The following is a 14,034-nucleotide window of genomic DNA, read 5'->3' as shown; positions in this document are numbered from 1 at the left end:
TTATATACAGCTATTTACAAGAAGCATACACAAATGAATGTATTTGTCTGCCGTTACAGTTTCACCTGATCCTGTCTATCAATAAACCTGTGGACGTGGGAAACGGTCTTCAGAGTCGTTGATGGAAGGAATGAGTTTAAGCTGGCTGCCAAGCTACAATCTGGGGGCAGCACAGTGAAACAACGGCATCCCAACAGACAAAATAACGGGACCCTACCAGTCAACAGACACATTGGACATTGTCACACGCAACCAGTGGACGATCATCATCTCATCAGGTATTCTCCAACCAACTACGCCATGTCTGACAAAACGTCCTTAAAGACACGCTCTGTCGCTTTGTCAAGCACAAGAAGTTCATCCACCAGCGCAGCTGCCGCCAAGGCCAGAGCTAAGGCAGAAGCTGCAAAGGCTCGCCTTTCATTTGCTGAAAAAGAAATGGAATTAAAGTTAGAAAAAGCACGAATAGAAGCAAATATGGACTTACTTAATTGTAAAAAGGAAACAGCAGCGGCAGTTGCAGAAGCGGAGGCTCTAGAAAATAATCTGGACGGAAATAGTGAAAAACACAGTAGTTGCAAACTGGGTCCAGACCCTACTCCTATGGAGACTGCACAACGCACTAAACAATATGTTTTTAATCAAGGAAAATCGGAGAGCACTGAATTACTGCTTCAGGAAGACGATGATGTCATGGATACCATACAAACAACAAAAAAGGATCAAGACTTTAGTCACAATAACCCATTCTACAATTTGAACCCAGATTCAGATTCATTCTACCCAGACCAAAGCCAAAACATACGGCATGTCCAAAGCACGCCAGCTACCATCGTAACATTCAAACATGAGACACCTGAGGCAGACCTAGATGGCTCCAGACGCCAAGCTTCTCCTGCACAGACTCTCAGACGTCACAAAGACCATGTGCATCTTCCCAAGTCCAATCTTGCACCTCCAAACCACAGTGAGTCAAATATTACAGATTTTGTAAGATATGTCACTCGTCGTGAACTAGTCGCAACAGGCCTAGTACAGTTCAACGATAAGCCACAGAACTACAGAGCTTGGAAACGCTCTTTTGAAAATGCCACTGTAGGTTTAGATTTGTCACCAAGCGAAGAGATGGATCTGCTTCTCAAATGGCTCGGTAAAGAGTCAGCAGAACATGTCGAACAGATCAGAGCTATACATATCAATCATCCAGGAAAAGGCTTGGCTATGGCATGGGATAGACTTGAACGACGTTACGGCTCAGCAGAAGCCCTCGAAGATGCTCTGTTTAAACGGCTTGACAGCTTTCCAAAGATAACAAACAGAGACTACTCAAAGTTGACAAAACTAAGTGATCTTCTTATGGAACTCCAGTCAGCAAAAGAAGAAGGAGACCTTCATGGCCTCTCTTTCCTTGACACATCAAGGGGTGTCAACCCAATTGTACAGAAGCTTCCATTTAACCTACAGGAAAGATGGGCCTCAGTAGGTGCTTCTTACAAGCGTGAACACGGTGTGTCATTTCCACCGTTCAGCTACTTTGTGAACTTTGTTATCCAGCAGGATACTGTCAAAAATGATCCAAGCTTCCAGTTCACCTCAAACACAGACAAAACACAAAAATCTGAAAAGGCAACTTGGAAACCAAACAGACCGCGAGAAGTGTCAAAACGGACGTATCCCCTCAAATTAGCTCTTACAGTGAAGGGCCCTCAAAACCAGATGGTGGCGACAGACTATGTCCCATACACAAAAAAACACACCCTCTCTGGAAATGCCGCGCCTTTAGAGAGAAGCCTATCGAAGAACGCAAAGAAATCTTGAAAGAAAACAGGGTGTGCTTCAGATGTTGTGCCAGCTCTACGCACATCGCAAAGAACTGTAAATTCAAAGCTCCATGTTACGAGTGTAAAAGTGAGAATCACCACACAGCACTTCACAAGGGTCCCGCTCCCTGGACGAAAGGAAAGAACCCCAGTCCAGAGCACGGCGGGGAGGATGTCTCATCGACACCCGATGTCTCTTCTGACTGCACACACGTCACCGCCGAATGCACACAGGTCTGCGGCTCAGAGCAAGCAGAGCGTTCCTGCTCTAAAATATGCCTTGTGAAGGTCTATCCAGCGGAGCACAAAGGCAAAGCAGTGAAAGCATACGTAATAGTAGATGAACAAAGCAATAGATCCCTGGCCCGCTCACAGCTCTTTGACATATTCAATAGCAAAAGCCCAAGTGCTCCTTACTCCTTGAGAACATGTGCTGGAGTAAAAGAGACGATCGGAAGGAGAGCCAGTGGATACAAAGTGGAATCTCTGGATGGAAAAATAAGTATTCCACTACCTAGCCTGATTGAATGCAACGAGATTCCAAACAATAGGGATGAGATCCCAGCACCTAATGTCGCTCTTCACCATGCACACTTAAAATCAATCGCACATCTAATCCCAGAGCTTGACCCAGACGCCCCTATCCTTCTTCTGCTCGGACGGGACGTTATCAGAGCTCATAAGGTCCGCAAGCAAATCAATGGCCCACATGACCTACCTTATGCTCAGAAACTTGACCTGGGATGGGTCGTCATTGGCAACGTGTGTCTGGGCAATGTGCACACGCCACTCACAGTGAGTGCGTTCCACACCAACATCGAAGACAGAGAGCGCCCAACTTTATTTAAGCCCTGTCCCAATGTGTTCAATGTAAGAGAAAGATACAGTGACATTATGATCCAAGACCGTCCTTCAGCATATTCAGAAGAGAAACTTACCTGCGAGACTGACCACGTAGGATGTACTGTGTTCATACAGACTAGGGACGACAACCAGGTTGCTCCTTCAATTCAGGACGCTTCCTTCTTGAAAACAATGACAGACAGTCTGAGGAAAGATGAAAACAACAGTTGGGTAGCACCATTACCTTTCCAGAGCCCACGTCAGCAGCTCCCCAACAACAGGTCTCAGGCTCTGAACCGACTCATGTCCCTCAAACGCAACCTTGAGAAGAAGCCTGAAATGAAGGAACACTTCCTTGTCTTCATGGAGAAAATATTCAAAAGTGGCCACGCTGAACAAGCCCCTCCGCTCAGTGAGGAAGAAGAGAGGTGGTATTTACCAATCTTTGGTGTGTACCATCCAAAGAAGCCAAATCAGATCAGAGTCGTCTTTGACTCTAGCGCACCCTACAATGGCGTGTCACTCAACGATGTATTGTTAACTGGCCCTGACATGAACAATACACTTCTTGGCGTACTCATGCGGTTCAGAAAGGAGGCAGTTGCTTTCTCAGCTGACATCGAGCAGATGTTCTACTCGTTCCTTGTGAGAGAAGAAGATCGAAACTTCTTACGCTTCCTATGGTTTCAAGACAATGACCTCTCCAAAGATATCAAGGAGTTTAGGATGAAGGTGCATGTCTTCGGTAATAGCCCCTCACCATCAGTGGCTATATATGGGCTACACCAATCTGTTCTGGACAGCGAGCTGTGCACAGACCCAGATGTCAGACACTTTGTAACACGCAACTTCTATGTAGACGATGGTCTAACATCTGTCCCAACAGTCGACACAGCCGTCAGCCTGCTAAAAAGGACACAAGCCACGCTCGCCAAATCGAATCTAAGGTTGCACAAAATAGCGGCCAACAACAAAGAGGTTGTGGAGGCTTTCCCGCCCGATGATCGTGCAACTGACCTAAAGGACATGGACTTTGAGGGAGAGAGCCTGCCCGCACAGCGCAGCCTTGGGCTCCATTGGGACCTTCAAAAGGACAGCTTCCAATTCAAAGTCTCAGACGAAATAAAGCCCTACACACGACGAGGTGTTCTGTCAACCACTAATAGCCTTTATGATCCTCTGGGCTTTGTAGCACCCGTCACAGTACATGGAAAATCCGTCCTTCGAGAACTCACTACAGAGAATGGAGACTGGGATGCTCCCTTGCCCGAAGAAATGGAGGAAACATGGACATCCTGGAGAACATCTTTGAAAGATTTGTCCAGTCTCTTAATCCCCAGACAATACACAAACCTTTCACCTTCAGAAGCTGCGAAAAGAGAACTGTGTGTCTTCTCAGACGCATCAACTAAAGCCATTGCAGCTGTGGCTTACCTAAGGGTTACAGACAATGACGGCAACAAGGAAATGGGCTTCGTTATGGCCAAAGCCAAACTCACTCCGCGCCCAGATCAAACTATCCCAAGGCTAGAACTCTGTGCAGCCGTGCTGGCAGTAGAGTTAGCAGACCTCATCTCAAAGGAGATAGATCTCCAGATCGACACCATGACCTTCTATACAGACAGTAAGGTGGTCCTTGGATATATTACCAATGAGACCAGACGCTTTTACGTTTACGTAAATAATAGAGTCCAGCGGATCCGCCGATCCTCTCACCCAGGCCAGTGGAACTTTGTACCAACTGAACAGAATCCAGCAGACCATGCCACGAGATTTGTCTCTGCAGACCGCTTACATCACACCAACTGGTTCACCGGTCCTGCCTTCATGTTCAAACCAGAAGAGAGTCTGCTTAAGAACACTTACAATCTTGTTGATCCTCAGTCAGATCCAGACGTTCGTCCTGTGGTGTCCACCTTGACCACTGTAGCTCAAGTTGAGTGTCTGGGTTCCCAGCGTTTTTCTAAGTTTTCTTCTTGGAAGTCACTTAAACGCGCCATCACTGCACTTCTGCACATTGCACGTTCCTTCACCAAAACGTTGAAAAACTGTAAAGGCTGGCATCACTGTGAACCACAATGCAAAGTGCAGGACTCTCTTCAAGCCCAGAACATTATCATCAAAACAGTGCAAGAAGAAGTCTACACTGACGAGATCAAGTGCATCAGGAATCAGGAAACGCTTCCAAAGGACAGTCCTATCAAAAATCTGGACCCCTTCATTGACGATCATGGGCTTCTGAGAGTCGGCGGACGCATTAATGACTCCAGCCTCAGCGACAAGGAAAAGAAACCCTTGATCATCCCAGGAAATCACCACATCGCAGCCCTTATAATAAGACACCATCATGAACAGACTCAACATCAAGGTCGTCTCTACACAGAAGGCGCAGTTCGCACCGCTGGCTTCTGGGTAGTTGGCGGTAAAAGAAAAGTGAGCAGCCTCATCCACCAATGTGTCATCTGCAGAAGGCTTCGGGCCCACCTTACCGTTCAAAAAATGGCCGACCTTCCACAAGATCGTCTTTCAACCGACCCCCCATTCACCAATGTCGGGCTTGATGTATTCGGCCCATGGAGTGTCTCCTCGCGGCAGACAAGAGGCCGCTCAACTGAAAGCAAACGGTGGGCTGTGATCTTTACCTGTATGGGTGTGAGGGCGGTCCATATAGAAGTAATCGAGTCCCTTGACACATCCAGTTTCATCAACGCGCTAAGGCGCTTCCTCGCCGTCCGAGGACCCGTAAAACACATCCGCTCAGACCGTGGGACCAATTTCATTGGTGCCTGCAACACACTGAAAATACCTTCTAACATCGGCGAGAGAGCTGTAAAGACTTACCTATCAGATCGAGGCTGCAGCTGGACCTTCAACCCTCCGCATGCTTCTCACTTCGGTGGCTCATGGGAGCGGATGATTGGTCTTGCCCGGAGAATCCTGGATTCTATGTTCTTGCAGCTGAAGAACAAACTCACTCAAGAAGTGCTCGTGACCTTCATGTCAGAAGTAGCGGCCATCATCAATGCCAGGCCACTTGTGCCTGTGTCTACCGACCCCAACGACCCATTCATACTTACCCCAGCTGTTCTTCTAATACAAAAAGTAGACATTCTTCCTGCCCCTGCTGGCGAATATGGGGCTTCTGATCTCTTCAAGCAACAATGGCGACAGGTCCAACACCTGTCCAACACATTCTGGGACAGATGGAGAAAACAATTCCTCCCAACTCTTCAAGCACGTCGGAAATGGCAGACAAGCCAGCCAGACGTTAAGACAGGAAGTGTTGTTCTCCTCAAGGATAGCCAAGTACCAAGGAATGAATGGCCTTTTGGACTGGTGACTCAGGTCTTTCCTAGTAAAGATGGGAGGATCCGAAAAGTGGAAGTAAAGGTCAAAAGACCAGGAGGGACTAAACTGTTTCTTCGGCCTATCTCAGAGATAGTGCTTCTCCTTCTCCCGATGTAGTTGAGGTTTAGACTATATTGTTGAGTGGTGTTCAATCACACCAGGCGGGGAGTGTACTGTTATAGATAGTGTCTATTTCATTTTGTTATATTATGTTCATTATTTGATTCATTATCCATGACTTGTGTCCATTTGCGCCATCTAGTGGCAGAAGTCTAGAATGCAGTCGTTCTCATAATGCTTCATGACGGAGAAAGTAATTTCAGTCAGAGAATGCAAGATGTACGTTTCGCATGTGGTTCTGTTAGACTCTAAACTATCTCTTCACATTTTGTATCTAACGCTGCATCGTTGGTATGTATCTATGTATTTATTTAGTTATACATTTGACAATTCCTTTAATAGATCTTTTCTCATTTGTGTAGCAGACTTTTCCAGTAGGTTACATGTTTACTCATTTTACGTTGCTAGGTAGCCTAACCTGCTAACTAACCTGACCTGCTAACTCACGTCATGCTTAGCTAAAACAATTGATTATAATTTAGATAAATAAGAATAAGTTCATGTAAGATTAAGTTAATAAGTTACAATTCATTTGGAGACATGTAATTATTATAGGTTTATATACAGCTATTTACAAGAAGCATACACAAATGAATGTATTTGTCTGCCGTTACAGTTTCACCTGATCCTGTCTATCAATAAACCTGTGGACGTGGGAAACGGTCTTCAGAGTCGTTGATGGAAGGAATGAGTTTAAGCTGGCTGCCAAGCTACAATCTGGGGGCAGCACAATCTGCATGTTTGCTTTTAAGGCTCTCAACGGTCTCGCCCCGGCCTACATCAAGGACCTCCTGGACCAGTCCCCCACCTCTAGGTCCAGGCCCAAGCTCAGATCTGATCCTGGACCAGTCCCCCACCTCTAGGTCCAGGCCCAAGCCCAGATCTGATCCCGGACCAGTCCTCCACCTCTAGGTCCAGGTCCAGGCCCGAGCTCAGATCTGATCCTGGACCAGTCCCCCACCTCTAGGTCCAGGCCCAAGCTCAGATCTGATGACCAACTGAGCCTGAGGGTCCCACGGACAAACCTAGCGAGGAAGGGTGACCGTGCTTTCGCAGTAATGGCACCAAAGCTGTGGAACGGGCTCCCTCTGAGCATCAAGACCACCCCCACTCCACTTAAAATACACCTTTTCAATGTTGTATTCTGAGCTAGCGTGTATGTGTTTTGTCATGAATGTTTCAGTCTCCTGTTCTCTAACTGTTGTCTCTGTGTTGCCGTGTCTCCTTCTGTTACCGAAGACCTTCTGTCTGCCGATGTAATTATTGGATGGGGGGCGCATTACAAATAAAAATAACATAACATAACAGAAAGAGAGACAAAACCACCAACAAATAGGAACAAGAGTTAATAACTTGAACCAATCTTGCAGGTTTGCACTACAGGGAAGCAACTGCTCAATTTTACCTGATATTGTGGCGTCACTGGCATCAGTGATTTGTCTTATTTATCTCACATCTCTACCGCTAACATTAACCCAATATTATATTTGTTCATCCCGGTTATGCAAATGTATTTGTGTGCGTGTTTGTGCCTACATTGATGACCAGGTGTTTCTCCACCTGCGTGCTGGCCAGACCGAACCAGCAGGGACCATTGGGCTTAGCTGAGTAAAGAGCAACATGTTAAAAGTGTATGTGTGCATGTGTATACAGTGACGCAACTAAGGGGGGTGCAGAGGGTGCAGTGCACCCGGGCGCCACAATTAGGGGGCGCCATTGAAGAGCAAGAGCGCTGACTGACTAACTATACGATTCATAAATCTGCGCTCCCTCACTCAGAACGGAGTTAACGTTAGCTGGAGAATAAATAGTAGTTAGTTGTTAACATAGTTTATAGTTTTATAATCAAAATGGATAACATGACACAGGAGGAAATGGAAGAATCAGTAACATCATAGAGACATCATACAAGAAATATATCCTGCAAGCCGTCTACTAAATGAAAATAGGTGCACAAAGGCAATAGATAAACTGAACTTCCTTTTAAAGCAAAATCTAGACTTACTTTTCCCTAATTTAATTGTAGCACTCACTCTTCCTGACCATGCCAGTGACAGTAGCATCTGCGGAAAGATCCTTCAGTAAACTAAAGACCAATAAAAATGACCTCCGTTCCACAATGGACAATGAGTGATTAAACGCATCTGGCAGTCTTATCTATAGAAAATAAAGTCACATGCTCCACTTATGTTGATGAGATACTAGACAGATGGGCAAGCATGAAATCCAGACGCGTTAGGATCTAGGAGATAGGCTAAAGATGAGATGAGGAAATGAGCCAAAATAATTTACAAGGGGATACTGTAGTTGAGAAAAATGAAGTATTTGCCAAAGCCCAGGTTCGCTCAAAAATAGGTTCAGTCAGATTTATTAAGAAAACAATACGATTGCAAACGGACCTCAAGATAAAACACAGAGTGGTTCACCAACAGAAGTAAATCAGCACGCCAAATCTTCTCCTTATATCTGCTCAAACCAACGATGTGGTGCAGCCGACATTTGATTGGCTGAGTCGTCTATACGTCATCGTAAGGTGACGGATATCACACAGTGGTCGAGGGATGGAACGCACTTTGAATATGAACAAAGAAAACAAAAGGTCTGAGCCAGGACGGGGAAGACGAAGGTGTGGCCCTTCTGACTTAAACAAAGAGAGGAGGAAGAGCGAGGTAGAGGAGGTGTTTACAATTACAAAAGAGAGAGAGAAACAAAAGGTTGAGGTGTTTACAATAGCAAAAGGCAGGGGACTGGATGAATAGGTATTGAAAGAAAATATATGAATCTGAATAGTCTTGAGACTAGGTGTAAAATTCCATGACAACTCCCACATCTGTGGCTGAACAGCCACATAAAATATATACATCAGATATAAAATAAGCATAATCAAAAAAAATAAAAATAATCAATTACAAACACAAAATTGTAAAAACTCTATGCTATACATGTGGAAAGGAAGTAATCTCTCCACTAGGTGGAGCAACAATAAAAAGAACAAAAATAGATTATTTTCATTCCACATGCAAATCACGCACCAAAACTCCTTGTTTCAGAAATATGACAGGAAACAAGGTAAAAAAGATGACATGATTATATACTATTTATAGTCTAAAAATGGACAACCATTCACCAAAAAACCTTGATTTAAAGTTTGAACAAGGCAAAAAGATAAATGGTTACCAGTGTAAGAAGGGCAAAAAACCTCTTGGTCAATTTAGAGGAAAAACCCAAAGAAGTAAAACTTCAAAATCATCTATCAGCTCATGTTTCAAAACATTATAAATCCTGTAGATAGATATTATGCATTTCGTCGAGATAATTTTCAAAGGGGTCATCTACTTCTCCGCTCGGTACTGAAGTCTGGACCATCAGTGCTTTAGCTGGAATATCCACTAAACACTTTGTAGCACATTTGATAATCACTGAAATGATAATGAACCCAAAAATAATACACACAAGAACAATAATAATAGTCCTAAAAATATTACCAAAACCTGAAAATGCATTATCAACCTGTCCCCAAATATCCCAGGTATGTAATTTGTTTAAGGTCTCAAGTCCTCTTTTGTTTGCTTCATGAAATTCAGCTAGTGTGACGTTTGGATCAGAAATGTACGAACAGCATTCACTCCCTACGATTGCACATGTACCTCCTTGAGAGGCTAGGATTGTATCTAATGCGAACCTATTCTGGAGAACGACTTTCTTTATTTCATTTACCTCTTGGCAAAGGGCAGAAATAACTCTATCAGATGCATTTATGTGATCTTGTAGGACATACGATAAAATCTGTATTTCAGCATTATTCTGAAGAAAGCCATAACTAGGAATCATTATTCCTAGTGCCGCATTGAAAATTGCGAGATTCCTACGATGTCTAATAGTAGTTTGTTTATGGAGTACTTTCATCTCTTCCTGAGTAACTTTCCTGATCATAGGAATAAAATGAGCTAAATAACAACGTCCCATACTATCCTCAGGTAGTTTAGAGTAGGCAGTGTTTCCACAGACTAGGAAAATGCCTTCAGGGAGTTCTATTTCCTTGCCTCGATACAGATACTCATAGACTGGGTCTATACAAGAGCTGGTTCCTAAATCAGTAATGGCTGAGTCTAAGTTCTTCCTAAACACATCAATACAACCTGTTACCTTCTGGAGAGGGACGATTTTGAATTGATCAGTGTTTGTTTGAACTCTAAGATTAGTTTGGTTGAATAGTTTTCTCTGAGACTGGACAAAACAATCAATAATCTGACATTTTAACCCGGAAAAAACAATTGAATTTCTCCATTCTACAGTTGTGGATAAGCCAGTACACGCTAACTGTGCAGTTAAAGGAACTGTATATATCTGTGTGAAGACAGCTTGAATATTATGAATTAACTGGGGTCCAGGTACTCTGGAAAAATGTATAACTCTAGCTAGTTCTAGTCGAGTAAATTCTCTTGGTTTCTGGTGTTGATTGACCTGCATAGTTAACTCTGTTAAAATGCTATTCTCTATACCGTCGTAGGAATTAATTAATCTATCTACTCCTGCATGAAATTGACAAGATGAGACTTGTTCCCTAGTGGAGAATGTATGGGTTGCTAACCCTTGCCAGTCATATTGTAACCACTCAGCTTGTGTTAAGGGAATTGGATATAGGGTAGGTGATGATGTACTAGCCGGGACCTGTTGACAAATCCAACAATCATCATAATCCATTTTTGATGCAAATTCCCGTACCATACTTATAGCAGTGTTAGGATGGGTCTTCCGATCTGAGTTGGATGACCTGGTTAAATACTTGTTACAATTAACTACCATAGTAGAGGGATAATCTGGGACAGGTTTGCAAATATCAGCACCATAGTTCTTGCTTCGAGCTACATTAATCACATCTCTGCTTAAAACACACCAATATGGCATTTCCCAACTCTTTTCATCAGCATTGGTCAGAGTCACCAGGGTAGATCCAAGGAACTTCTCATCGTCTTGGATTTTGACATCTGTAGAGCGTAACAGAGTCCAGTCATTCTTGTTCACAGTGTATATCCAACAGTCATTTAGGTGACACTTCTCTTTTGGGCAATAGAATGTCACTGGGGAATGCAAGGCGTCTTCTCTTCTAGATCGCAACTTCAATGTCGCGTTGTTTGAATCAGTTATGTTCAATGTTAGTTGCAGTGTGTGCAGGTGTGTGTGCGTGTGTGGTGCATCTTGTGAGGTCATGGCTGTGGAGTTTTTCCATGTTGCCATCATAACGACCATGAGAAGGAGGTGACCAGCAAGGTCATTTTTCCTCCGATTCCTCATCAGAGGAGAGGACAGTGTGGCGGCCCATGGCTTTGACCTCTGAGCCCTCTGGTTCAGCTGCATCCTTGATCTCCTGGTGTTGGCGATCCCCTGGTGGACCGTCCTCTGCTGCTTGGACCCGTCGGCAATGGCTTGCATGGATCCACGAAGTCCTCTCAGCTACTTTGACCGCTGTCTGCGTGGTGAGTAGAACCTGGTACGGCCCGAGCCACCTCGGCGAGTTCCAGCTCCTTCGTCTGTGGTCGCGGACCAGGACCCAATCCCCAGGAGAGATGTGATGCAGGAACCCCTCCTTAGCCTCAGGAATGGCGGTCCTCACTCTGTTGAAGACATTTTTTGGAATGTTATTCAGTGCAAGACAATATTGTATCATATCATCTTCACATGACTTGAGACTAATCTTATTTTGGGGAAACGGTGTGTTAGTCATTTTCATAGGTCGACCAGTAAGGACTTCATATGGAGCCAGCCCTGTGGTCTGGTGCGGTCTCCCTCTCATGTACATGAGTGCCAGAGGTAGAACTTTCATCCATGACAGACCTGTCTCTGCAATCAGCTTGGTGAGCTTTACTTTCAGAGTTTGATTAGCTCTCTCCACTATTCCAGCACTTGCTGGATGATAGCTACAATGCGTTCTAAGGTCAATCTGTAGGCTATTGCAGATTTCCTGAATGACACTATTTACAAAATGGCTCCCTCGATCTGAAGAGAGTTTGGTTGGCAGGCCCCATCTTGGAATGATCTCTCTCGGGAGACTCTTTGCCACTGACAACGCTGAGGCATGCCTGCAAGGAAATACCTCAGTCCATTTGGAGAAAACATCAGTTAACACTAGGCAATATTTGTACCCCTGGCATGGAGAGAGTTCAATAAAATCCATCATAACATGTTCCCATGGCCCACTTGGTCGAGGATGTGCTGACAGTTCCATTTTTATCCCTTTTCCAACATTGTTTTGCATGCATATGATGCATTTGGCACAGTTTTGTTCTGCAAAAACCGTGAACCCTGGTGCATACCAATACCTGTTAACATCCTCCGCCACCCCTGTTTGAAACATGATCTGGCCCGTGGGCTAGTTTGAAAGCATAATGAAAACATGAACGAGGTAGTACAGGTTTGTCATTAGGCCCTAGATACAGGTTAGTTTGGTTGTGGAATGTGCACTTATTCCTCCATTTCTTTTTCTCCGCAGGTGGAGCAGATGCTTGTAGGTCAGAAATGTCTGCCAGGGACAGTGGAGGAGTCTTGTCAGGGTCTGTGGATGGTACAGAGAGCATAGAAAGCACAGGGGAGGAAGCAGAGACAGCCGCAGCTTTTGCAGCGAGGTCAGCAGTCGAGTTACCGACAGAGACAGGATCAGAGCTTTTAACATGAGCTTGGCATTTACACACTGCTAGGCTAGATGGTAAAAGCATAGCTTCTAGAAGGTTGTTGATCAACACATGGTGTGCAATAGGTTTACCAGTTGACGTGAGGAATCCACGGTTTCGCCAAAGGGAGCCGAAGTCATGCACAACTCCAAAAGCATAACTACTGTCTGTGTAAATGGTTGCAGACTTGCCACTTGCTATTATACAAGCTCTGGTCAGAGCGAACAATTCAGCTGCTTGCGCTGAAAGGTGTTGTGGGAGTTTTGCTGATTCTAAAACTCCATCTAATGTTGTGACTGCATATGCGACAAGTGGTTGACCTGTTGTCGACCGCTGGGCTGATCCGTCCATAAAAAGCTCAAAATCAGGGTTAGAGAGAGGAACATCAGTGAGGTCTGAGCGTGGCTTATTGACCTCCTCTACTATAGCCACACAGTCATGCGGTTCCCCGTCTTCTGGGGTCGGAAGCAGAGTTGCTGGGTTAAGTATAGTGCATCTTTGAAGTGTAAGATTAGACATAGTCAACAGTACATTCTGGTAATGCAACAATCTTGCTGGGTGCAGGTGCGATGTCTTTGCTTGTAAAAGAAGAGCAGACACGGCATGCGGTACATGGACTACCAGCGGCCGCAGTGCTACTAGGTCTACAGAACTCAATACAGCCTCAGTAGTAGCTGCCACTGATCTCAAGCAGGACACGAGTCCTCTAACAACAGAGTCAAGTCTTTTGGAGTAATAGGCTACCGGTCTGTACCTATCTCCATGCTTCTGTGCTAATACTGCTGCCATGTAACCTTCCTTCTCGTTCGTGAACAGGTGGAAGGTCTTGTCATAGTCAGGAATACCTAGACAGGGTGCTGTGGACAGTCTTTGTTTAAGTGTCGTTAAAGCCAGTCTGGCTTCGTCAGTCCATGTGATTTTGTCTGAGGGAGCTAATTTCTGTCCATGAGCTAAATCAGATAGTGGCTGTGTTATCTCTGCAAAGTCAGGAATCCAAGCTCGGCAGTAACCTACAGTCCCAAGCAGTGACATCATCTGTTTTTTGGTTGTGGGCAGGGGAAGTGTAAGAATTACTTTAACACGGTCAGTCCCCAGTGTCTTGCCATCTTTTGTTATTAAGTGACCAAGGTATCTGACCTGCTCACATACTAACTGGATCTTGTTTCTAGACACCTTGTGGCCATTTTCTGCAAGGAAAAACAACAGCGCTCTTGTATCCTCAATACATGACTCCT

Source organism: Borostomias antarcticus, assembly GCF_949987555.1.
Source record: "Borostomias antarcticus genome assembly, chromosome: 24".
NCBI classification, from domain to species: Eukaryota; Metazoa; Chordata; class Actinopteri; order Stomiiformes; family Stomiidae; genus Borostomias; species Borostomias antarcticus.
This window is presented reverse-complemented; position numbering follows the sequence as displayed.